We start from the raw sequence: 23,409 nt of genomic DNA, 5'->3' as shown, positions 1-23,409 counted from the left end.
TTTATACACGATGGTTTGTAACAGCGCTCGAACCGCCAGGTTGTGCGGCCCGAGGCTGCGCTGCTTGCTGGGCGCCCGGCACGGCCCCGACCGCAGGCCCCGACCGCAGGCCCCGCGCTGCGGCTGTGCCTTTTGCTGCCGCTGCCGGTGTTCTGGGGGCGGCCCTTCCCGGGCAGCGCGGGGCGCCGCACGGCCTGCAGCCGCTGCTGCCGCGGGCCGCCCAGCTTCGCGCCCGGCCGCCGCCCCGCCGCACGGCGCTGCCGCCCTCTCGCGCCCGGGACAGCTCAGGCCAACAACCCCGACTCACCCCCGCCGGCCCCGGCCCACGGGGGAGGGAGGGAGGGAGGGAGGGAGGGCAGGCCCCGCCCCGCGCCGGCCCCGCCCCGCCGCCTACTCCCCAGAGAGGCGCCCCAGGACGGGCAGAAGGAGGTGACTGCCGGCGGGAGCGGGGGCGCGGAGGCACCGAGACACCCGGCAGCGCTGGCGAGTGAGTGTCGCGACCGGCCGCGGGGCACGCGCGATAGGGCGGGGCGGGGCAGAGCGGAGCGGAGCGGGCCGGGCCCGCCCCTCCCCTCGCCGCCACGTGACGCAGTGGCCCCGCGCGGTTCGAGCGGCCGGTCCGCCTCCGTGCGCGTGTCCCGGCCCGTTCCCCCCCCGCTTCCGGTAGCGCCGCCGCGGAGCCTCCTGGTGGCCGGGGAGCCGCGGGCGGCGGCGGGGGCGCGTCCCCGCGGCGGCCGCTGGGTCCAGGCGCTGCCCGGCCGCTGCCAGCGGCGGCGAATGAGCCCTGCCGGCTCTGCGGCGGGAGGAGGGGGCCTGCCGGCAGCGGCGGAGGGCGCCTCGCAGCGCTGGCCCTGTGAGAGCTGCGAGCGGCTCGGCGCCCTCCGCCGCCGGCTGCGGGCTGCCCCGCTGGGCCCTGCGCGGTCCTGCCCGCCGCGGGGGCCCGGGTTCCGGCGGCGTGTCCGGGGCTGCTCGGTTGCGGCCAGGCGCCGGCCTCGGTAACAGGACGTGTCCCGGGGCCGCCGGCCCTACCTCCGCCCCCGGGGCCGTACTGGCGGGCCGAGGCGGGGGACCCTGGCGCGGTGCTCAGGTGTGCTTGGCGCGTCCTCCCAACACGAGTGTTCGCCGCTCTTTTTACCGTCAGGGCTTTGCCTTGCAAGGGTTGGTGTGGGCTGGAGAAACAAGTAAGCAGAGGACAGAAAGCAAACGCTCCGCGTATCACGGACGGAGAGAAGCGTGGACAGTTGATGCTTCCAAGATAATGCCTCAGAGCGTTTTTCTTTGCCTGCGTTGCTTGGACTGCGTAGGGGTTTTTTCATCTTTTTTTTTTTTTAATCCTCCTAAGGGTTTAGTTCCACTGTATTTTCATTTCTTGCTTTTTCAGTGTCCCCTTCCATTTTAGAGTTATGTAAACCTTTTGCTTTTGACATGAGGTTCGTTTATCTGTTAACTCCAGGCAATTAATTTCCTCATTTTTTGCTTCAGGGCTTTTTAATTTGCTACCTCTGTAATTTTTGCCATGCTTTAAAAATACCAAGATGGCAACTTATGTAGAGCTTAATGTACAGAGGCACAAATATAAATATCACCACGACCACCTTGTTTCATGTAGAATACCAGAGAATGGACTTGTTTTATATACTCTCTAGTTTAAGCAAGCAGTCAACCTGGAAAAGCAATTTTTTGGTAATTAAAATTGTTCATTGCGTGACATAGGCCATTAAGAGAAGCTTTAAATTTCGCATGTCAGAATGAAAAATGGGCATATTTCCATCTTGTTCTCACTTCCCCCTGAGAAAAGCCTTATATATACATTCTCTGTTTTAAAAGTGTATATATCCTCAGGTAGCACGCATCTGCTGCCCTTGTTTCATCGTAGCTGTCAAAGTCATGTGGAAACTAACATGTCTTGTTACCTAAGTGTCTTACAGCGTTCTGCTGCCATCGGGAAATAAAAGCTAAACAGAAGAGATCAAAACCTGAATTGTCAAGGCTGTTACACGTCTAAAAAAGTGGCCTTCCCATACATTGCTGATGTTTAAAATCCGCACCGTATCGCTGACAAATACTACCTGCTTAATACATGTGTCGTACTTCATTTTGCTTGGGTTCTTGCAGCCTGTTTGCTCCTCACTTTCCAAATTACTGTGCTGTACTGCATCAGCTTTGCAAGTGTCTTTGAGCTTGTTAATGAGTTTGTTTTGAGACCATTGGAATATTGAGCAAAGCTTTGCTCAGTCGCTGAAGAGAGTGTCATGTTGCTGATAATCTGTCATGTCATCTGCTCCTTAAATTTTTTCTTCCGGCAACTTCTTTATATGTGTGATCAGAGAGGTTTTGCTGATCATTTTCTCATATCAATTCAGGGTCTAAACATTGCTTTGAATGCTTTATTTACTGCACTGTCTGCTTTTTATCCTTTAGAAAGGATCATCGTGTCAGTTCATGCTTTCCTTTAGCTAATTTTGATGTGGAAAGCTAGGTGCCTCCAAAGAATACAGAGCAGAAACCAGGCACCGGCCATCCTACTGTCTCTCCCACCCACTGTTACAGTGAGCACAGCTTCTTCGCTTGAAAAACTTTTGTCTAGTGTTGGCTTTAGCCCTGTTCTGAGGGGTAGGCAGGGCTAGGTGACCTTCAAAGGTCCCTTCCAACCAACACTTCTCCAACTGTCTGTATGTTTTCATAACTCCCACCAGTAACCCAACTACCTACTTCAAAAGAAATTTCCTTTAGAAAATTACTTTCATCTGACTGCTGGTGGAACCACGATTTTTGCCTGTTCTGCTTCTGTTCGTATGGTTGCATTTGTTTTTCTTGGGGAGCTTTGGGGAACTGAAGTTACATGACTGCCTGATATACATTTTGAATTTGTGAATGTAGGTACAGCAGACACAAAGGTGCAGTCACGAAGGTATTGTGAAGTGAAATAAGCAAATAATAAATTCCAGGGGTATGCTGTGGCATTTGCCTTCTGCTAGGAGCTCTGGTACACTCATACTCTGATGGATTAGCCAAATTATTTTTCTGTATACACATAAGCAGCATTAATAGTTACGTTCATAGCAAAAAATATTCTATTCCTGTTAAGTCTTGCGGTATGCTTCTCATGCTTTAAAAGCATAGGCTCTTTGAACTTGAACCTGGCCAAATAATTTTCATAGCTCTGTTGATTAAAGTAGAACTGAATGTGAAACTTGCGTGACATTTTAAGGGTCATGAACTGTTTAAGCAGAGAACACATGCCATGATAAGATGCATTTTTATATGAACTGATGTTATCTTTTTTTTCCCGTCTTTAAAGATATTTTTTTTGCTGCTTTCTGACAGAGGCTGAGTACTACATAGATAATTTAATACGAGACAGGGGAAAAGTGTGGATGTAGTCATGTCATTGAGTTTGCAAATTAATACCTTTTTCACTGTCTCTCTAAAGTGTATGCTTAACACCTCTTTTCTTCAAAAATGGAACTGTTCAAGCAGTAGGAAATCACTGTTCTTAAATCAAAATCTGTAGCTGTTTAGAATTTTCTGCTCTTTTTCACTCCAAAAGTTTAATTACATTTTACAGACCATGTCAGATACAGTTCTTTTCCTCACTTCCAAAAACCAATTAACACTAAAGAACGACAGACTATACCAGGATAATATAACATTCTATTGATTTACCATTACAGTGTTTTTCAAGAATGCCCTTTACATTAAGATTTTCGGCCGTTGTGATTTCTTCAGGTGTGTCAGCTATTTGCTCTTAACATCTTGAGAAAACATAATGAATATCACTTTAACTCCTGATTTCTCTGTATTACAAGAGACCTTCTTTTTCTTTGGAATTTCCCACATAACCACCTCTCTGCAATGTTTTTGACTAAATGCTCGTGTTCCTCACTAACAGCCAGAGTTAACATCATATTGCTGACATTCTGACAGAAGTTCTTGGCCATAGAATTGCTTTTTCTCATCCCTTCTCTGAAGCGTTGCCTTTTGCAGGGCTGTGTGTTGCCACTGTAACTGTGAGGGAGATCATGCCACCTGTGCTAGGCTTCAGTTGTGCGAGAGTGGCTGTATTAGCACATATTTAAATTGCAGTATTGTCCTATCAAATAATACCAGAGTATTTACAAGTCTATTTTTCTTCTATCCCTCCACTCATTTTGTCTAGTCTGATACGGTCCCACAACTTTTATCACAGTAGAACTCAAGCTGGAAGGGACCTCGGGAGTCTCTAGTCCAACCTCCTTATTGAACAGAGGGTCACCTGTGTGGGCAGAGCAGGCTGCAGAGGGCTTTATCTGGTGTGTCTTGAAAACCTTCAGGGGCAACACCTACACAACCCCTCTGGGCAGCTTGCTTTAATATTTGCATCACGAACACCCTTTTCCTTGACTCAGGTCGAGGCCTCTCCTATTTTGGTTTATACCTCTCATTTCTCCAGCTCCCACGTGCACCGCTATGAAGAGCCTAGCTGCATTTTCTGGATAACTTCCTCATAGGTATGGGAAGGCTGCTATTAGGTCACCCCAAAGCCACCTCCTCTCAAGTCGAACCGGCCCAGTTTACTGAGCTGCTTTTGACAGAGCAGGTGCTCCTGCCCTGTGACCATCTGAACTCACTGCAGTGTGTCAGGATCTTCCTTGTACTGTGGGGCCCAAAGCTGGATGCAGGATTGTAGGTGTGGTCCAATGAGCGTCAAATGAAAGGCAACCCTCGCTTCCCTCCATCTGCTGGTTGTGCTCCCGTTAGCACAGCACAGGGTGCTCACCACCTTTGCTGCTTGCTTTTTTCAGCAAGGTGCGTTCGTGAGCCTTAAGGAAAGGATTAGTAGGGTAAGTCGTTGAGATGTCGGAGGAAACATGGATTGCACCAGTATAATCTTCACTGCCGTACTGCACTTTTTGCTGAGTCTTGGCTCTCCAACAGCAGCGAGGGTTGTAGCTTTCCTGTTAGTGAGGAAGGAGACACAGATGTTAATTTCTCGTCACAGGTCTAAAACTCTGTTACTTCTGTTTTCCACAAGTCTCAGGAATACTTGTTGGCTTTCTGTTGCTTTCTGGTAACAGTATCATGGACAGGTTGAAAAGCGTTTTGGAATGGTAACGTAAGAGACTTCTCCAAAGTATTTTTTGTGGCTGATATGGACTTAATCTTCCATAGTTTTGCTCTTGTATCTCTCCATATCCTGGGTATCAACCTGTACCTCTGCTGCTGCCTTCTACATCACGGGGACTAAAAGTTGCCTACATATCTAATGAAATATGTCATTTAATATGTTTTGTCTTCTGGTAGGCAGACCAGTTTGTGTACAGGACTTTGAATAATTAAGGTTTTAGTGTTTCTACTGACACAGTACTGATCAGAGTTGCGGGTTTCTACCTCACCATGGCCCCCCTTTTTCATCTACTACTTCAGGTGACAGACTTGCATTTGAAATGTGAGTTTCACTTATAGTTGGTGGCGAGAGATTCAGCTCGCGTTTCTTTACATCAACTGCTGAAGCCTGAATGACCATCCTAGATTCCAAACTTTAGGAAATTAAAGTTAAATGAGGTGAAAGCTACCCTCTGGCTCCTAAGAAGCTATTAATAGCATTCTTTCTGGATTCTTTTACATTAAACATAAGTCTGTGTTGTTTAATTGCGTATTAAACAGGCTACAGTATGGATACTGAATTTTAGCACTAAAACCAGTACATGATTTTAATTATGTCTATGTATTCTGTCCACTGCTAGTTCTGTAAATAACAGTTTTGTTGTTGCTTGGATCTCAGAATGTGTGAATTTCTCTAGAAATCAAAGGTAACATGTTAGATTATTTCCCATCGGGGAATATCCCACAGTCCACATATACAGTAATACAGAAAGCTAGAAGGAAAATAGAAATAAACTGATTTTCTTCAAAACATTGCTGAGAAAAGTGATCTTGGAAGTGAGACTGTAAGGAGTGAGTGAGAAGTAAGGGTCTCATCTTGGTTTTGTGTTGGAAGAATGGTGATTGTGGTAGGTTTGGATGACGTTTAGACCTAGTGATGAACAAGGGATTCCTGTTAGTTATGAGAGTAAGACCATGACAGAATTACATTAGCTAATAACTTCATTAGAAGAAATTATTAGTTGTTTTGGTGTAGCAGGAGGTAGTAGGTAGATAGGCCAAAGTACATAAAGGACTCCACCTGGAGCTGTAATCCGCTTAACTAGTGGAGGGTTTTTTTTATTTTTTAACTCTTCTAATTCTTTTTTTTAGCTTTGTCTTTTTAAAGTTATTTTAACTAATTGCATGACCTGCCATTCACTGTGGATGCTGGAATAAAACATTTCAGATGCTGATAGCACATAGCGTGTGCTTCACGATTGAAGGGAAGCGTTCAAGGCTGTTTAATCATTGTTGTAACATCTGTAGTTGCAATTCCTAAACTAGAAGTTACAAAATAACTGGTATCGCAAGAAAGCAAACTTGCAGGCTCAAAAAAGAGGTTTGCAATTCCAGAAGTGCAATTGGAAGAAGTTGCCCGGTAAAGTAACTGGTTCTGTGTCGATATCTTTACAGGTGTCCAGTGAAGGGATATTGGCCCCTTCTTTGTGATCTCCCTGACTTTAACTTGGAAGATCCAGTGTAGTTGCTCTTCCCCATGCAGTCCATCTCCGAGCTGCTAGGATCCAGCCTTCTATTTGTCCTCCCGAGTAACTCCTGCCCCTCTTTTGTGATGATGTTTTTCTGGCTTCTGTTTTTTATTTATTTTCCTGTGCTCAAGGGCTTACAGGGCTGTACCCTGGCAATATGTGGAATGAATGCCAAACTGTGCTTTCTTGTACGGATTTGCCCAACCCGGCTCACCTGGACTGAGAAGAAGTTGTTCTGCAGCGGGACAACAGGTTCTTGTCAGTGTTTCAGTCTGGGGAAAAATGGGTATCCTTCATAGGTTTTGTGAAAAGCTTGTGGAAAAGGAAGAGAAATATTAGTAGGCTAGAGAAGGAGATTAATAACATAAGCATCCATAGTAACAAACTGAGGAGAAAATTACTGGATTCGATTTTTTTATTATTGAAATTGAATCTAATCTCACAATAGGACGTGATCAGATATGACCTTCTATCAGAATATGTGGGTGGAAAAATTGGGAGCAACTGAAGAAGAGTTTTAAGCAATAGCAGTTGGAAACAGGTGATCAGATAAAGGATGAAGAACAAAAATATTACTTGCCATGATTGTCGGCTGGGGTGTGATGGTCTTGGATTTATAGGGAGGAGGAGAAGGAGGATATAGGCATTAGGTTCCCTTATTCTCCTGACTGCATGCTTGCACAGGTGCTCAAGGAAGATTGTGATTTGAAGAACAACTTAAGCCTAAACTTATTGTGGGCAAAGGAATAACTCTAAGGAGGATGCAACAAGCCTACAGAGGTTAGAAAAGTGAAGGGAAAAGATTACTAGAGATTACTAGGTGGAAAATTAATCTTGGAGTTAACGTCAACGTTTAAGTATGTTCAAGAGTGTATATCAATTGCTATTGATTTTCTTTGAGGCTATATTTTAGTGAAGCCATCAAAACTTAGATTTTTCTGTAGAATAAGTGAGAATCTGAGCTCAGTGTTGCGTAGTATTTTCACTGAAAGGGGACGGAGTACAGCACATGTATGGAGTGTGGCAACGTATACTTTGAAGCAGTGCTTTAAAACTACATCACTTAGCGCAGCGCTGGGTGCTGCTTTGTCTTGTGTTGCCTGTGAGATGTGGAGGTACTGTTTGGTAAGTATTACGTTGGGATGTGGGCATAGAAGAATAAATTAAATTTAGATGGGATTGTGCAGGACTGAGCCTGCGCTATATTAGGAAAACATATAAATAACTGAGAAACTATATGAATGAGAGAAATGTTTCGATGCCATTTATGGAGTGGGGGCCCAGGCTTAATTTTGCCTTGGCTGAAAATTACATAGGGAATAAATCCCAGCAGGACACTTACCATACACATACACGTTTCACACGTCAAACCACTAACCTGCTGCAAGGCTGCAGTGCTTGCTGTGATGCAGTTCAAATATACTGACTATGAAAACTTTGAGGATATGAATCCAGCCAAATCTTAGCAAAGCTTTCTGAAGCTCATTTCAAACATGAAAAGCAATACAAAGTTATACACTTAGGAAATTTATCTGGTTGGGAAGAGTGTGTTTGGGGAAGGTGATACAAAAGGGTCAGAAGGAAGAATCTTTGCCTTCTGCCAGCTCTGCAGTAGAAACCTGCTCTCTTAACTGTTTTCTCTAACAGGAGTCAAATTTAAGAGAGAATGAGCATAAAAGAAAATCAATTTCTTAAATGTTGACATTATATTTTAGGTTAATGATTTCTTTCCTTTGATTAAACTGCCCTAAGGCAGTGGGCCTTATTTCCTGATGGTGGTTCCAGACATAATAAATTTCTCAGTAATGTGGTTATTCATGTAGTTATGTGAATCTTCAGGAAACCTGCTTAACAGAAACAAAACATCCTAGAGAAGCAAACAGGTGAGCAGAGAGAGAAAAGAAGTTGTGTTTTTTCATCTTTCTATATGAGGCTTCTTAATGAGATATACTGGCTGGCTATTTTTTCCTCTCCCTTCTATTCTTGTTTATATTTACCTTTGTGTACCTTGTCAAAATATCAAGAAATTTAGGTCAAATTATATCTGGATCCATCTGCTCATCTAATCTGTTCTTTTAGTGCTAGTAGTTACTATAGCTTTTAATTAAGTATGCCTAATGACAGTTTACTACGTTAATGGGTGGCATCAAGTATCTTTGATTTTGTACACAATGAATTTACTAACCCAGGGAAGGTTGTTTTTGTCCCTAATTTCTGTATATCAAAACAATTATTCAATCTCTTTAATTTGTCAAATTGTAGTCATATTCTTATCTGTAAGTCCCATTAAATTGTTGCTTTAGGTGGAAACTCAACTAAGATCTATAATTCAGCAGCCTTTAGCAGAGGTTTATTGTTATCACAATCATGTTATGAATATAGGAAATGTGTATTCATTGACATGATCAATTTCAGTTTTGAATCTTGTTAATTATAGTTATTCTTTTGATAGAAGAACATTGTGCTGTAAATTTTATGACAGGCAAAAAATGGTCCACAATTGACCTTTCAATTTTAGGTTCATCAAATATGTTTTAATTTTTATTGGTTTTTGTGGTTGACCATCAATGTTGATGTAACCTGATTGTAAGCATGGTCTGCAGAGTGGTGCAGCAGACATGTGACCTGATAGGTATGATGCTAGAAGGAAGGAGGAGGTGATACTGCCTTTAGGCTAATTTGTCTTTCATGACCTTGCCAAATCAGGTAATTTGGTTTCACATCAGACAAGTGAAAAATGAACCTATTGGACTAATTTTTGAGATTATATATGGGATAGATTATTTCTTTGACATTCCCCCCCACCCCTCTCCATTTCTCTGTGCTGTCTCGTGAGGCCCGGTCAGCCCACCTACATTATCAGCTGGATTTTTACTTTAGGTAGTAGTGATGCTTTGGGAGTGTGTTTAGGGAAAAGTGTTAGGAAATATTTTCAGTGACAGTGGAGCAGACAGCCTTAAGATTAATTAATTATCCAATTAGTTATCAATTAATTAAAATACTGTTAGCCTTAATTATTGTCTCTTAGCAGGAATAAATTCCCTAAGTAATCTTATACTTTTGTGATCTGTAAAAACTCCACAGTGTTAACCACATGCACAAATTTAGTATTTACTTAGACAGCTCTTCTCGGATCCCAGCTCTGATTATTTCTGTGTTGTGGGCAGAGTTGCTGCAGATGTAACCTTTGTCTGAGGTACCACGACATAATCACTTAACTATCTTTCCAAGAAACATGTATTAGCTCACATTGTTCTTTTTGATAAACCTATGGCATTGCTCTGGATTATACCTGTATGCGTGTACGTGTAACGATTGACCTGTGAAGCTCTGGTGAGATCACATACGCTGAAAACAGTCTGTGAGCAAATGCGTGTGCAAGATTGTTTCCTGTATGTCTAGTAAAATAGCAATATAACTTGCCTAAAGTTGCAACATTGACAGCTTGAAGGAAAACTGTGTGAGAGTATAGATTTTCAGTTATTCTGTATCAAAGTGATTTATCTTACCAGTTTGCTATCAATAGAACAAATAAGATAAAGCATATGTCTATAAACAAAATGTAATTTATATTCTAAAAATCTGTAATAAATAGCAATGATTTCAGAACTACTTGGGATTAAAATGTCTTATATCTGTGATCTGAAGACAGTGTTTGAGAAGAAAAATAGACAAAGCCAAGAGGCTTGTTTTATGGATTCAGATTTATAGCTGCCTTTACATACGGTACACAAACCAGGATGGCTATCTTAGAAACCCTGAAGGGCACAAGTGTGTGTAGCTTTCTACCTAAGAAGCAGAAGCTTCAGCAAGGGAATGGTAACAGTGAGCTGTGCAGCTATTCTTGAGGCTGTGGCGGTGCAGTCCCAGGTTGTTCCTGCACTTGCTTTCTTTCAGTGCTTTTATCGGCCGAAGATGTACAGCTGGCCTGGCACTGCTCTGCCTTTTAGACAGACATGCCTTGTGTGTGTCAGATACAGCCAAAGCCAGTGTCAGGGCTAACAGCTGTCTTGGACTGTGCCATCTCCTAGAAAGCAGAAAGATTCATGCCTTCTGTCCCAAGGGCTCTTACCCACATCTCTTAGGAGCATTTGGTCTTGTTTGGCCTTTTGAAGCTGGATCACCATGCAGAAAGCAATGCAAGACGCATTGTGTCAGAGCGTGTTCAGTGTAGTGCCTCAGGATTATATCCCTGAGTGTATCTGGGGGCAGCTGTGTGGAGTGGGAGTGGGTTGGAATCCAGCATTTCATTCTGTCTTTTCAGGGTTATTGATCTTTGGGGAAATAGACCTCAAAAATCAATAACTGCATAACGTACCACCTATAAACATGCAGGGAGTGGGATCTAGAAATCCTCTTGAGTTAGTGGGAGTCTAATGACTGGACCACAGAATCAGTTCATCACAGTCTCCATGAGTCTAGCGCTCCTTTCCATGCATAGCGTATGAACCAATAAAGAGCCTTTTATTTTTACTTTTTAAAGAAGAGCTGCGATTGTTTCATGCAGTTCCTTGGTAAAAGGCGAGTTTGGCAGTAGTACTGATACTTCTGATAGAGGTTTGACTGACTTGCAGTTGAGGATAGTCAGTAATAAAGGACTCCCAGCCTTCCTGGATGGTCTAGGTTCTTCCTAGGCACTGTGCTTACCTTTCCTAGTGTCTGTCTTTGGAATTTAAGCTTGTTGGGCCTTCTGTCCTGGTAGATGTAGAAATAAGCTTACAGTCTCTATTTTTCTATTACAATATGATTTCATATACTTAAAGGCACGGCCCTGTTTTCTCTAAAATAAGTGAGTACATTACAGTCTCTCTTTTCTTCCCTCCCCTCCCTCCCTCTATAGGCTGTGGTTTCCTGACCGGTGATTGTCCCCTCTCTGCTCAGCTGATCAGATTTCTCTAGAAGTGTGGTGCTCAAAGCTGGATATACTACTCAGTTTGTGACCAGAACAGAGCAGGAGATGATGTTCACATGTCGTACCATGCAGTAGTTTGTACACAAACATTAGGATATTTTTTTCCAACAGTACCTCGTTGTTGACTCATGTTGAGTTCATGATTGCTGTGACTGCCAAATCTCATTCTGCAGAACTGCCGCTATGTTAATCTTTCCCCAGATTTTGTTTATATAGTTGATTATTCCTGGCTAATCTTAGAACTCTGCACTGGCTGTACTTGAACAGCTGCTGCAGAGCAGAGGTTGTGCAGGGGCTTGCAACTGTCTCGTTAGCCTTGTCCACAGCCTTTTGCATTGTGATACTACCTGCGTCTTTTGCATCTTTTGAGTATTTTCATTACCAGCATTTCCCTGCTACTGGAATGAATATAACAAATTTTGTACATATATCCAGTTTGAGACGAGCCTCTGGTAAATATTAAATAGTCTTTCTAAACAGTCTTCTACCTACATACCAACAGTTCTTGTTAAATCATGGTTTTCTAGCTTGCTTGTGGGAATACAAGCAACAATGTCAAAAGTTCTACCAAGATCAAGGTAACTAGTATAGATCAAGATAAATGATTGCTTTTCCGCATCTGCACATCTTGTCAGAAACGACTTCTGTGTGTATTCTAAATACTAGGTTTTATTACTCTAAGTTCTGCATCCCTTCTTTCTTCCACAGCAACTGACATTGGAAAAGGTGCTCAACCTCTTCCACAGAGCATAGGTCGGGCAGGAGATGTCAGGCTGCTCTGCTGAGCAGCTCTAGACAAACCTTTTTGACCTCTGTTTTACTTTACTAGTTGTACTTCTGCTCCTGTTCATGTGCAGTTTAAGCACATTCTGAATCAATGACCACTGAATGCTTCTATCTTTTGGGAGAAAATGGGAGAAAGACCATTTAATTACTGTTGTGTGGGGTTTTTTTTATTTTTACCTTTTAAAAAGGGATGAGGAGCTAGGGAGTCCTAAAATAATTGACACTTTGTTTTACAGAAAACTTCTGGCATTTGTTTTAATTTTTTTGTTGTTTGGGGTTTTTTTGTTCTGAAATGCTGAAGAAGGTGGAGAGAATAAGTGGTGGTGTTATACTACATAAATCATGCATGTAAAACCTGTCTGTTAGCCCACCAGACTTAGGCAGTTTCTTTTAAAAATTATTTGTTTATGTTAACATCTGTTTAAATCAAGCAATTAGGAGAAGAGCTCCTTTTTATTAATGACTCAGCATCCCTCTTCTCAGGCTTCAGCTTTCTTTCTGTTTTCTATTACTTTTTTTTTTTTTTCTTTAGATGGGGTTATGTTACTTGATAGCAGTATTCAAGGTTGTGTTGCTTGCCTGTATTCCTTTTAGGTGATTTTATCTTCTGTCATCAAAAAGCTGCCCCCACAGATCAGTTGAGACATAGTAAGTGCCTTGCTGGAGCACACTCCTCCAAACATTATCTACGGATCCTAGGCATGTGTTCACCTGAAAATAATTCCTGTATCAGTCTTAGCCTTTCTGTCCCAGCTTTAAAATCCACAATGGTTTCACTAAAACCTGAAAACTCATACCAATGGAAGTCCCTATATCTTACTGAAAAAATACTGAAAGACAATACGACTTTTGGAAAGTCTGCTGTGGAAAACTCAAGCATAATTAGTGGAAGGAAAGTGTCAGTCTGAATGTGTTTTTACGAAATGAATTACAGATATCTTGACCACATCTTCCTCTGTTTTCTGATACGGAATTTTCTTCCAAAATTGAGACTTCAGAATCTTTTGATTCTGAAGTATTGCGTTCATTTGTTATAATACAGTATTCTCAATCTTCCTTGCATAACAAGCTCACGAGTCTTCTTTCAAAAGTTAGGATTCTTTCACTAATTTATTTGAAAAGCTGTATTAACAAAAAAAACAACAACAAAAAACCAAAGCACAACTTAAATCTTATACCAGTTGATCTAATTGCCTGCTGTAATTCAGTTTGGGTTTTGAAGTAAACATCAAAGCTGAGAAAGCTTTCATTCTCTTATGCCCGTTATCTAAAGTTTAAAGCAAGTAAATACAAGTACTTTCTCATTACTTTAATGAAATACAGGGTCACCAATTCTGACTGCGTTTTCCATGAATTGATCAATTTTTTTATTGGCTTAGTCTTGCTGATAGAGTGGAAAGAAGGAGAGACAGAGAATTAAATCTTCTTTGATATTCAACTTTTTATTTAGTGTCTTGGAGCTCCAAACAATAGTCAATCAAAATCACTGCCCTCTGTATATTCTTGGTGGAACTGTCATAATAACAAACTAATACAGCCCTAGACTGGACTGAAAAGCAGTGATTAGGCAGTACAAAAATTGATTGCAATTAGCTAAATTCTGATGTAGCGGAAGTCACCAGTGAAAGCCTTTTTGCAAAACAGGTATAGGATCTAGCTTGCTCAAAATACAGAAATACAGCAGAATTTTCACTTTGATTCAGGCCTTTTTTGACCTTGACTGAGGGATGAAGGCTTTTAGACACCTTGAGTTTCATATTTAAAATGACCTGTCATGGTCAGTTAGCTGATAATGTATCAATTAACCACAAATTGTCTGTGTGCATTGCTTCCCATAATTGTCTATAGTTTCACTTCTTTTGAAGTATTACTGCCCTAAAATCAAAGCACCTGCATATACAATTGCTGAGCATTTTAGAAATATACGGCGTTATTCTGGTGACACCAGGTGTTGAAAGTAAAAAATGTAATGCATTATGTATTCAGAAGCATGCCTTTATTAATTGGTAGTTGTTGTGTTGTAAACAGTGAACTAGTGAAGGCTTGTAGTTTGATAATTTGAGTTACTTACTTTAAAAGAAATGTTCACTTGCTGAAAATCAGAAGTGATTTGTTCATTACCTGTCTTTTTAAGCCATATCAAAAAGCCAAATTAAATGCTTTTACAGTTTCTTTTCTTTCTGTGTCTTAAGTAATGCACTGTTTCTTGATTTACATCTAGTGTAACTCTGATTATATTATTTGATTTTTCTTTAGTTGCTTAGCATCACTGAAGAAAGCAGAAGTAAAATTAACTGAGATTTCCAAATGTCCCTAGATACTTTTTGTCAAATCTGAGTGAAACAGGTTTCGGAATAATAACATATTCCTGTATTTGGGGACTGGCAGGGACTGTTGTACTGCATGATATTGGGGGGGGGTGGGGGGGGTGGGTGGGGGGAGGCGGCAGTGATGTTGGGAAGGCAGTGATAGATCTCAGTTTTCCATTGCAAAATGTATTTGATGCGATGGTGTACATCTGTTCACACAGTACTACTTGAAACTCACAGACCGTAGCTGCTGTGAGCCAAGACCTTTCAGTGGAAGCAGTCTGTCTTTAAAGCGTGGTACTGACTTCTCCGTGATATTTAGTGAGGGCTCTTCTCTTTAGTTGTGGCATAAAAATAAATTATAAGTGGTGGTTATAAATTTACTTTAAATTAGGAGGAAAGTTGCTAAACAAGAACAGCAGTTGGGGTTATATTATATATCAGTTTGTGCCGAGAGGAGGAATGTGTTGAAAATGTCTGTTGATCCCAGTGGAAGAAGAAACTTTTCACTTAGGATAGAGAAGTCTTAGAACTTGCTCTTCCTGTCCTACTCATCCTGTTCATTGACACTGAAATTGGAAAAAGTAAAGCATAAGGAGGAGAACTGGAGGATACTTTACATACTACTGGGTATTTGGGACCTGTCTGGAAAGATGGGATCCTGATAAAGCAGAGAAATAAAATAAAGCCTGTTGCAGCAGGTATGTATTGTTTTCTCATTTCAGAGCAAACCCTGGAGAAGGGCGAATGTAGTGTTTCCATTGTCACTTCTCATGACCCACGGTACAGGCAGCAGATACTAGTTTGGCAGTAACCCTGTTCCCGCTGAGATCGGTGCGTCCCCTTTGGTCTGCTCTTACTACTAACGTAGCCACTCTAGCCGTGCTCTTTTCTCATAATTCTGTCTCATGTTTGAGGTGTGGGAGGAGGTGGTTGTGGGGAGATACTGAAGCTAGTTGGCAGATATGCTGATTTATACTTTCTTTCTGTTTGGTTTCTGCTCCAGTCCCAAACTGACTGCTTAAGCTCTAGCTCGAGGCATTCAGAGCACTCTTTACTGCGATACCGCCTTGTCTTCCCTCTGTGCCCCTTCTCCCAGCACAAAGTCTAGATTGCTGGGTAGGTGTAGTTGAATACTTTCCTAGATATCTGAATGCCTTAAAGTATGTGAGTTTGCTCTGATGTGCACCCAAAGTAACTTGGAAGACTTATGTCCCTAGAATGCTGGTTTTATCAAAAAAGGACATGCTTGTTCAGCTACTCTATATGCTGTCATGATGCGGGAACATATTGCAGATGGAAACCACCTGGTTTGTAGAAGTAAAATCCTTCACAAGTTTACCTGGTGCTGGAATATAGGAAACTTTTAGGCACATAGGACCACCTTCAAATCATTAAATACAGACATCTGTAGCTGCAGAAAAAAAGTAATAGGTGCTTGCCCTAAGATAATGCAATTAACACAATTGTAAAATACACAGCCTGTATTTGCCTGTATTTGTATTCCTTCTCTTTATTTTTAACCCTATAAAATAGTGATCAAGGAAATGAACAACTTTCCCATCTGTGCCCTTGTTGAACTTCTTCTTGATTCATTCTGAGTACAGATGAGGTCACATTCTTGTGATTTTTCTAAACAAGATTTGACTGATACCCTTTGTCATGTCTCCAGTGTTTCCTTGAAATACTTGTTCCAGTTGTGCTACCCTCTTACAACCATGTCATCTTGGTGGCTTTCACAGGTGTCTCTTGTAGCTGACAAGGACGATGTCCTGTGCTGGTATTTACTTCCAACGTTCATGTGCTCATTCATGTGAGAAGAGGGAAATCTCTGAATGGGAATGGTTGGAAAACAAGCATGTGAATTTCTGAGGACTGCAAAATAAGCATGATTCTTCTTGAGTATTATTTTCTCCTGGCTTACAGCTTGGTTTCATTCACTCTTCATACTGTGATCACTCAAAATATACAAGAGTGTTTCCTTTTATGACATGGTCAACCATCTAGTTGACCAAGGGAAGCCAGTAGATGTAGTGGGTTTAGATTTTTAGCAAAGCTTTTTATACTTTCGCTCACAACATCCTTCTGGATAGACTGTCCAGCACACAGCTAGACAAGCCCACAATACTTTGGGTGAGCAATTGGCTGATGGGTCAGGCTTAAAGAGTTACAGTAAGTAGGGTTACATGGGGCTGGTGGCCAGTCACCAGTGGGGTTCCCCGGGGCTCAGATTCAGGGACAGTGCTCTTTGGTGTTTCTATAAATGAGCTGGACACAGGAATCAAATGTATGTTGTTTGCCAATAAGACTAAACCAGAAGGAGCTGTGGACTCCCACAAGGGTAGAGAGAGGCCTTACAGAGAGATCTGGATAGACTGGAGAGCTGGTCAGTCACCAACCCTATGTAATTTAACAAGAGCAAGTGCTGGATTCTCCACCTGGGACGGGGTAATCCTGGTTATACCTACAAACTGGGGGAGGAGAGGCTGGGCAGCCCTGCAGGAGATCTGGGGGTCTGGGTTGGCGGCAAGTTGAACATGAGTCAACAGTGTGCCCCGGCAGCCAAAAGGGCCAACCCTGTCCTGGGGTGCATCAAGGACAGCATCGCTGGCTGGTCGCGGGAGGTGACTGTCCCACTCTGCACCGCACTGGCTCTGTGTGCACTTTTAGGTGCTTCAATATAAGAAGGACATCAAACTATTAGAGTGATTCCAGAGGAGGGCAGCCAAGATGGTGAGCAGCAGCAAGGGCAAAGCTTGCAAGGAGCAGCTGAGGTCACTTGTCTTGTTCAGCTTCGAAAAGGCCGAGGGGTGACCTCATTGCAGTCTACAGCTTTCTCAAGGTGGGCAGCAGAGAGGGAGGTGCTGATCTCTCTCTGGTGACCAGCGACAGGACATGAGGAAACGGAATGAAGCTCTGTCAGGGGAAGTTCAGGTTGGAGATTAGGAAAAGGTTCTTCACTGAGAGGGTGGTGGGTCAGTCACTGGAACAGGCTGCCCAGGGAAGTGGTCATGGCACCAAGCCTGTCAGAGTTCAAGGGTCATCTGGACAACCTTAGTCATATGGTTTAGTGTTAGGCAGTCCTGTGAGGAGCAGGGAGCTGGACTCCATGATCCTTATGGGTCCCTTCCAGCTTGAGATATTCTGTGACTCCTTCTTAGCCTTCAAGTGATGAGTCCCCAGAAGTTCTTGTGATGGTCCCTAAGCGTAAGTTTCTGCACTTTGTATCATTAAAAGCCATCTTATTTCAATTACATAATTCATAGGCCATCTAATATGTCTGTAGCATGAACCAGTCCTCCTCAGGATGCATCACGCACAGATGAGGTAGGCACTCAACTGCTTGCTGTAGCAGACCACTAATAAATAAAAGAACGTTGATTCCTGAGGAATATGACCAATAGCTTCTGTCTGTGCTTTTTTTCCTTATTTTAATACAGTCTGTTATGATCTTCCCTTAACTAACTCCTGATTCATATACAGTTCTTCCCTATGACCTGGTCTGGAGATATTAAATAAAGTATTTTATTTAATTTTATTAAATTGACTACAAGTCCATTGTGTTATACTTGGTGAAGGAAGTAATTTTAATTATATTGGTCTGGCTTCTTTGCGTTCAGAACCGCATTGCATGTTATTCCCCTTCTCATTTACTTCCAGTACTTGATAAAGAAAGAACAGAATCAAGTTAGTAACAGACATTCCTTCTCAAAGGTCACTGAAAAGAGGTGCACAGCATGTATAAAGCTATTTTCATTTATGTAAATATTTTATTTGTAAATAATTCTGTCTCATACAAATGTCTATATAATTCAGATGAGTATTGTGTAATGTTTTCCTATTACAGCCAGACCTCCGGTTTAAGATGCCTCTCAGTAAGGCTTCCTTCCAGGCATCATGGACACTGCCAAGGTGGCCTTCAGTTAGATTAAATTTTATGTGCTATCATAAAACTAAAGTACCTTTTTTTGCAATTGCCAATGTATATCTAATTAGAGATATGGAATTATTTCCGTTGGTATTTCTTGTGGCTCCAGGAGAAGATTTAAGGGCTTATGTAGCTGGTTTTCCTCATTCTTCAGTAAATACAGACCTGTGATAACTTTTGCATCAGACTACAGAACCTGTTTCTGCATCAGAGACCAAACTACTCCTTACCTGAAAGTAAGCGTTTCATTCAACACATCCTTATAGGACACGCACAAACAAATTGGGAATTTCTTGTCTTCTTGCTTATCTCTGACTCTACCAGCCAGGGAGGATATTTGAGATTCTGGTCAGTACGTTTTCTGGATCTGAAAGCAATTACTCTGGTGCCTTGCTGAGTGCCATTTCAGGCTTTTTTCGGTGCCCCCAGAATATGCATTTGTTTCTCCTGTGTAGAAAAATAGTAAATACATTTACTGACCTGCTTTGAGATAAGGATGCTTTCCCAGCTGACGAACGAGGAGGTATGTTTCAGATTTCATTGCAGGACTTTGCAAGTCTTTCTTGGACAACAAAATTCAAGACAAGGACAGTTGAAATAACTCATTATTTTTCTTTTTATGATAATCTGTGGCTTTATCTTTTCTGTAGTAAACTTGGTACTAGTTTCTAAACAGAAGTGGTATGCCTTGGTGTGAGAGAAGTACTTATGTACATCTCTTCATGGTTCTTTGTAGTTTTGTTTTGGTGTTCTGTTTTGGTTTGTATTTTCTTACCTTTTATTATATTAGAAAATGGTGCCAAGATTTGTTCCTGATATATGGATTGGGATTTTATTTTTTACTTATATTGAGCTGCAAGCTGGAATTTACTTTAAAAGAAGTCTTTTTATTAAATAAAACTACATGCATAGACTATCAAAGAAAGACTTGCATATACATTTAATTAATTAGGCAAATAAAATAACTGCAGTTAGTGAATTAGAATAGAATGAAATCAGACAATCATTTAAGTTGGAAAAGACCTTCAAGATTGGAGTCCAGCCATTAACCCAGGACTGCAAAGTTCACCACTAAACCGTGTCCCAAAGTGCCACATGTATATGTCTTTGAAATACCTCCAGGGCTGGTGACTCAACCACCTCCCTGGGCAGCCTGTTGAGCTGATTTATTTTGTTATTGGTGTGTCACATGTTAAATATTATGCTTTTCCACAAATTTGATTCATAGACTGAAAAGACGGTACAAGCCTCCCTTCTTTTTTTTTTTTTTTTTTTTTTTTTTTTAAATAAAGGGGAGGGGGGAATCCCCCAAAACCCCATAGTATGTTTCTTAGCTTTAAAAAAACTTGACCTGAATAAATTAAATAAAGTAGAAGGAGAATATTTCTGTGTATCACAGAAAGATCTGCTGAAATTTTTTCATCTTTTCACATTTTCCACTGTTTGTGTAATGGCTGTCTCCAGACCAGAGGTTTGACTTGCTTCAGAGCTGTAGCTGCAAACCAGTGATTCTGCAATTCTCCTTTATCGTTATATGAATACTGCACTTTTCCTTTTGTGCACCCTTAGTAACCTCAGCTGTGGTCCTCCAAGTGTCAGGGAGGGGCCTCTCCTTCTTCCGATGCTACCTAGTGGCATGCATGCACATAAAAAAGCATTAATGTTAGTATATAGTCTATGGGTATAGGTATACCTTATGCTCCACTACCCCTTACAAACCTCAGAAGAGCAAACATGCTTAGCCATTACCCTGCACCATCTTTACCCTTTCTGGTTGAATATTTAAAATACCATTTGTGTTTAAATCTGGTGGTTCTTCCAATACAGCTGGTTTTAACCTTTCTCTCTCTTATTCTGTGGCCCCTAACACTTCACAAGCAAAGCATGACTCGGTGTAAAAAAAATCCTTCTGTGTATATACCTGGATGCTGCAAATGCGTATGAATTACCTTTCCTTGGCCCTTAAAAGCAGCCTGTAGTTTCCCAGGGAATCACAGGCTGAAAAAAACCAGTCTGTTGAGGTTTCCTGGCACTTTATTTCTGCCACATTGGTCAGATGTTTGTGTTTCAGTAGCTGGTCCACACTGGAGTAGGTAGGTGGTTTCTGGAGGAAATATGCTGTTCCCAGATTTACACCTGGACTTTTGGTTTGGCTTGTTTAGCAGAGCAGATTTTGTTCCTTGAACACCTGCACTTTTGTTTGGGTTTTAGCGAGGTTTGAGGAGCATCACGTTCCAGCGACCCCTCTGCACGGTGCTCCAAGGCTCTGGCTCCTCAGCTCATCCCAGTGAGCCATCCAGCTGTTGCCGGCAGAGCCACTGGCCGGAGCAGACTCCCGCTATGTGTCCAGCTGCCTTCTCACCCAGCCGGCCACACTTCGAGGCCTGAGAGGCAGCACGGGGTGCAGGGGGCCTGCCGAGTCCCGCCTGGGCAGAGCGCATCTCGCCAGCAGCCCTGTGCTGTGGCACCTCCGTGCCACTGGAGCAAAGGCACAAGAAAGATGGCCTCTGGAGCCACAGGCTCCTGCCGGCCCGAGGCTGCCATTGCTGAATGATGGGGTTTTATTTAACATCTCCTTTCCAGGCTCAGTCGCACTCCCGAGGGATGAGGGGACGGTGCTGTGCCATGACCTGGGCACGTCTCCTCTCCTCACAGAGCATCATTGTGCAGCCGTTCCCCCATTTCCCTTGTGGAAAGGCACCTCGCGATCTCGCCCAAGACCCCATCTTTTCTCTTTTCCCCTTCTCTCTCTCACCATCTTTTCTGTGTAGAAAAATACATTCCCATGCTTAGGTACTCAAAGTGTTTGCCGTGTTTCGCAGGCCCTGGGATGCTCTTCTTGGTCCAAAACAGTGAACTGACCGCTCCGGGTATTGGCATGTAAATCAGTGTGCTGACCTCGCGGGGAACCCATCCAAGCTGCAGGCTGTGTCCTGAGTTTCAGGATGTAGGCGGTTTGAAACCCTGGGCTATGCTCTGCATGTCAATGATGGAAACCACTTCAAATTCACGGTAGCATCCGAAACGGTACCAGGAACAGGGCTGGCATAGCAAGGCTGCCCAATCAAAAGTTTTCTTCTACTTTTTTCCTGTAACAGCAATCTGGCATTTAAAGTTAATGCTCCGGTTTGGGGTTGTTTTGGTTTTTTTTCCTTTTGTGTAGATGTAACAGTTTAAGCATCTATGCTGAAGATGCAAGGATAAGACATTTCTATATATGTCATTTAAATGAATTGTCAGGTACTTGAAATAGCAGCATAAGGACATACCATGCTGAGTGGGATTTTGAGAAGCCATCTAGTCTGCTACCTTTCCCGAAGGCAAGATTAACTGTAGCATCCATGATAGTTTGGACAAATATCTGTTTTCCAAGGGCTCCAGGTTTCAAGGCTTCAATACTGTTGGATTTTCAGTAAACACTTCTCACTCTGGTTGCCACTCAAGAATAAGATGGTTGAGTTATCACTGTATTCTTCTGAAACATTAGTCCATTCCTCAATAGCTCAAAAGGCATTGGGGAAAAGGAGTGTGAACAAAACAGGAGACACGCCTCATATCCCTGTATAAATCTGTGGTTTATCCATTCTCAAATATTTCAGTTCTGGTTTCCCTATCTCAAAAAAGAACCTGAAAAGTCAGAGGAAGAGGTGGCAAAGATGATTGCAAGAAAGAAGCAGCGTCCATTCTGTTAAATACTTTTTCAGCTGACAAGTCCATGTGTATCTGGTGGTGCTGAGGCAGTGCACAGAGAGCCCTGACTCAGAGAAGGAGCTGTCAGATGAAGCGAGCAGGTGGCAGGGAAAAAAAACCCAAAGCAGTTTGTGTCTCCTGCACCCATGAGGAGGTGAGGCGAGGGGCTGCTGCTGCCCTTCCTCACTGTCCACGAAAGCAGCCGTGCCAGCTCGCAGGAGGAAGGGGCCTTTATGCACCACAGCACTTGTCGCCTCTGGCTTAGGAAGGGTCTGGAGCCAAGTCTGGAAGTGCATCACTGTTGCCTTGTCCTGGCCTTGCACTCTTGCTAAGGTGTCCTCTGTTGATCACCCTTGGACAGGGGACACTGGGCTTTCAAGCCTTTTTATGGTGACTTACTGTGGCTGTTCTCATGCCCTGTCTGTTCTGATGATTAGAAAGCTGTTTCTACCCATGTTAATTATTCCATGCAGAAATTTTGGCCAGCTGTGTATTCATGTATGTGAAGAACCACTTGTCTCTTTTATAAAACCTCTACCTATATTTGTAGGTGATTATGCCCCATCTCATCAGCTCCTGTTTGAGCTCCTGCTTGGTCAGTCTGTGCCCCAAAAAAACAGTCTTGGGCTCAGTGCTCTGCCCTGAGCGCTTTCTAACTAGTTTTGTAGTCCACAGGTTTCTGAAGTGTGGTAGCAAGACCTTGACAGAATATTCTGAGGCTCATACAATATTCCTTAATATTAGGACAAAACAGTCAATACTTAATAATTCTGATATAATATTCTCTTGGGGGGACAACTGGGGGGTTTTTTGCCCCCAATTCAATTTGTCCACATCCACTGACTTTCAGTTTTCTTCGTCCTCCTTTTCTTGTCCTCCTATTGTGCTGGCAATCCTCTCCTGTCTCTGCACTGTCCAGAAATTTAGTCTGTTAATCTAACGGTGATGTTATTCACAACTGTTTCTGCATTGCATCCTCAGCATCTTTTTGCATGTGATGGTTTTATCTGATTGTCACTTGGGAGGTCTTTGTAGCTCCTTCTAACAGTCACTTCTGGAATTAAATTCTTTCTGGTAGTAGGGAAAACCAATCTAATGAAGTTTCTCTATGCAATAGAATTGATAGTGATTTGAAATGGTTTCAGACAGACAAAAGGCAAATGTTTGCTG

The 23,409-nt window shown here is 42.5% G+C and overlaps 1 protein-coding gene across 1 annotated transcript in view; it reads left to right on the top strand.

Moving 5' to 3' along the window:
* The first annotated feature begins 375 nt into the window (after nucleotides 1-375).
* Nucleotides 376-23,409, top strand: part of GGACT (gamma-glutamylamine cyclotransferase) — a 31,992-nt gene continuing 8,958 nt past the window's right edge. Inside the window, exon 1 of the mRNA XM_080377687.1 lies at nucleotides 376-487. The gene's annotated coding sequence lies outside the window, so the exon portion shown is untranslated. The remainder of the gene's footprint in view (nucleotides 488-23,409) is intronic.

Source organism: Falco punctatus (genome assembly GCF_963210335.1).
Source record: "Falco punctatus genome assembly, chromosome: 2".
Classification (NCBI taxonomy): Eukaryota; Metazoa; Chordata; class Aves; order Falconiformes; family Falconidae; genus Falco; species Falco punctatus.
This window is presented reverse-complemented; position numbering and strand designations above follow the sequence as displayed.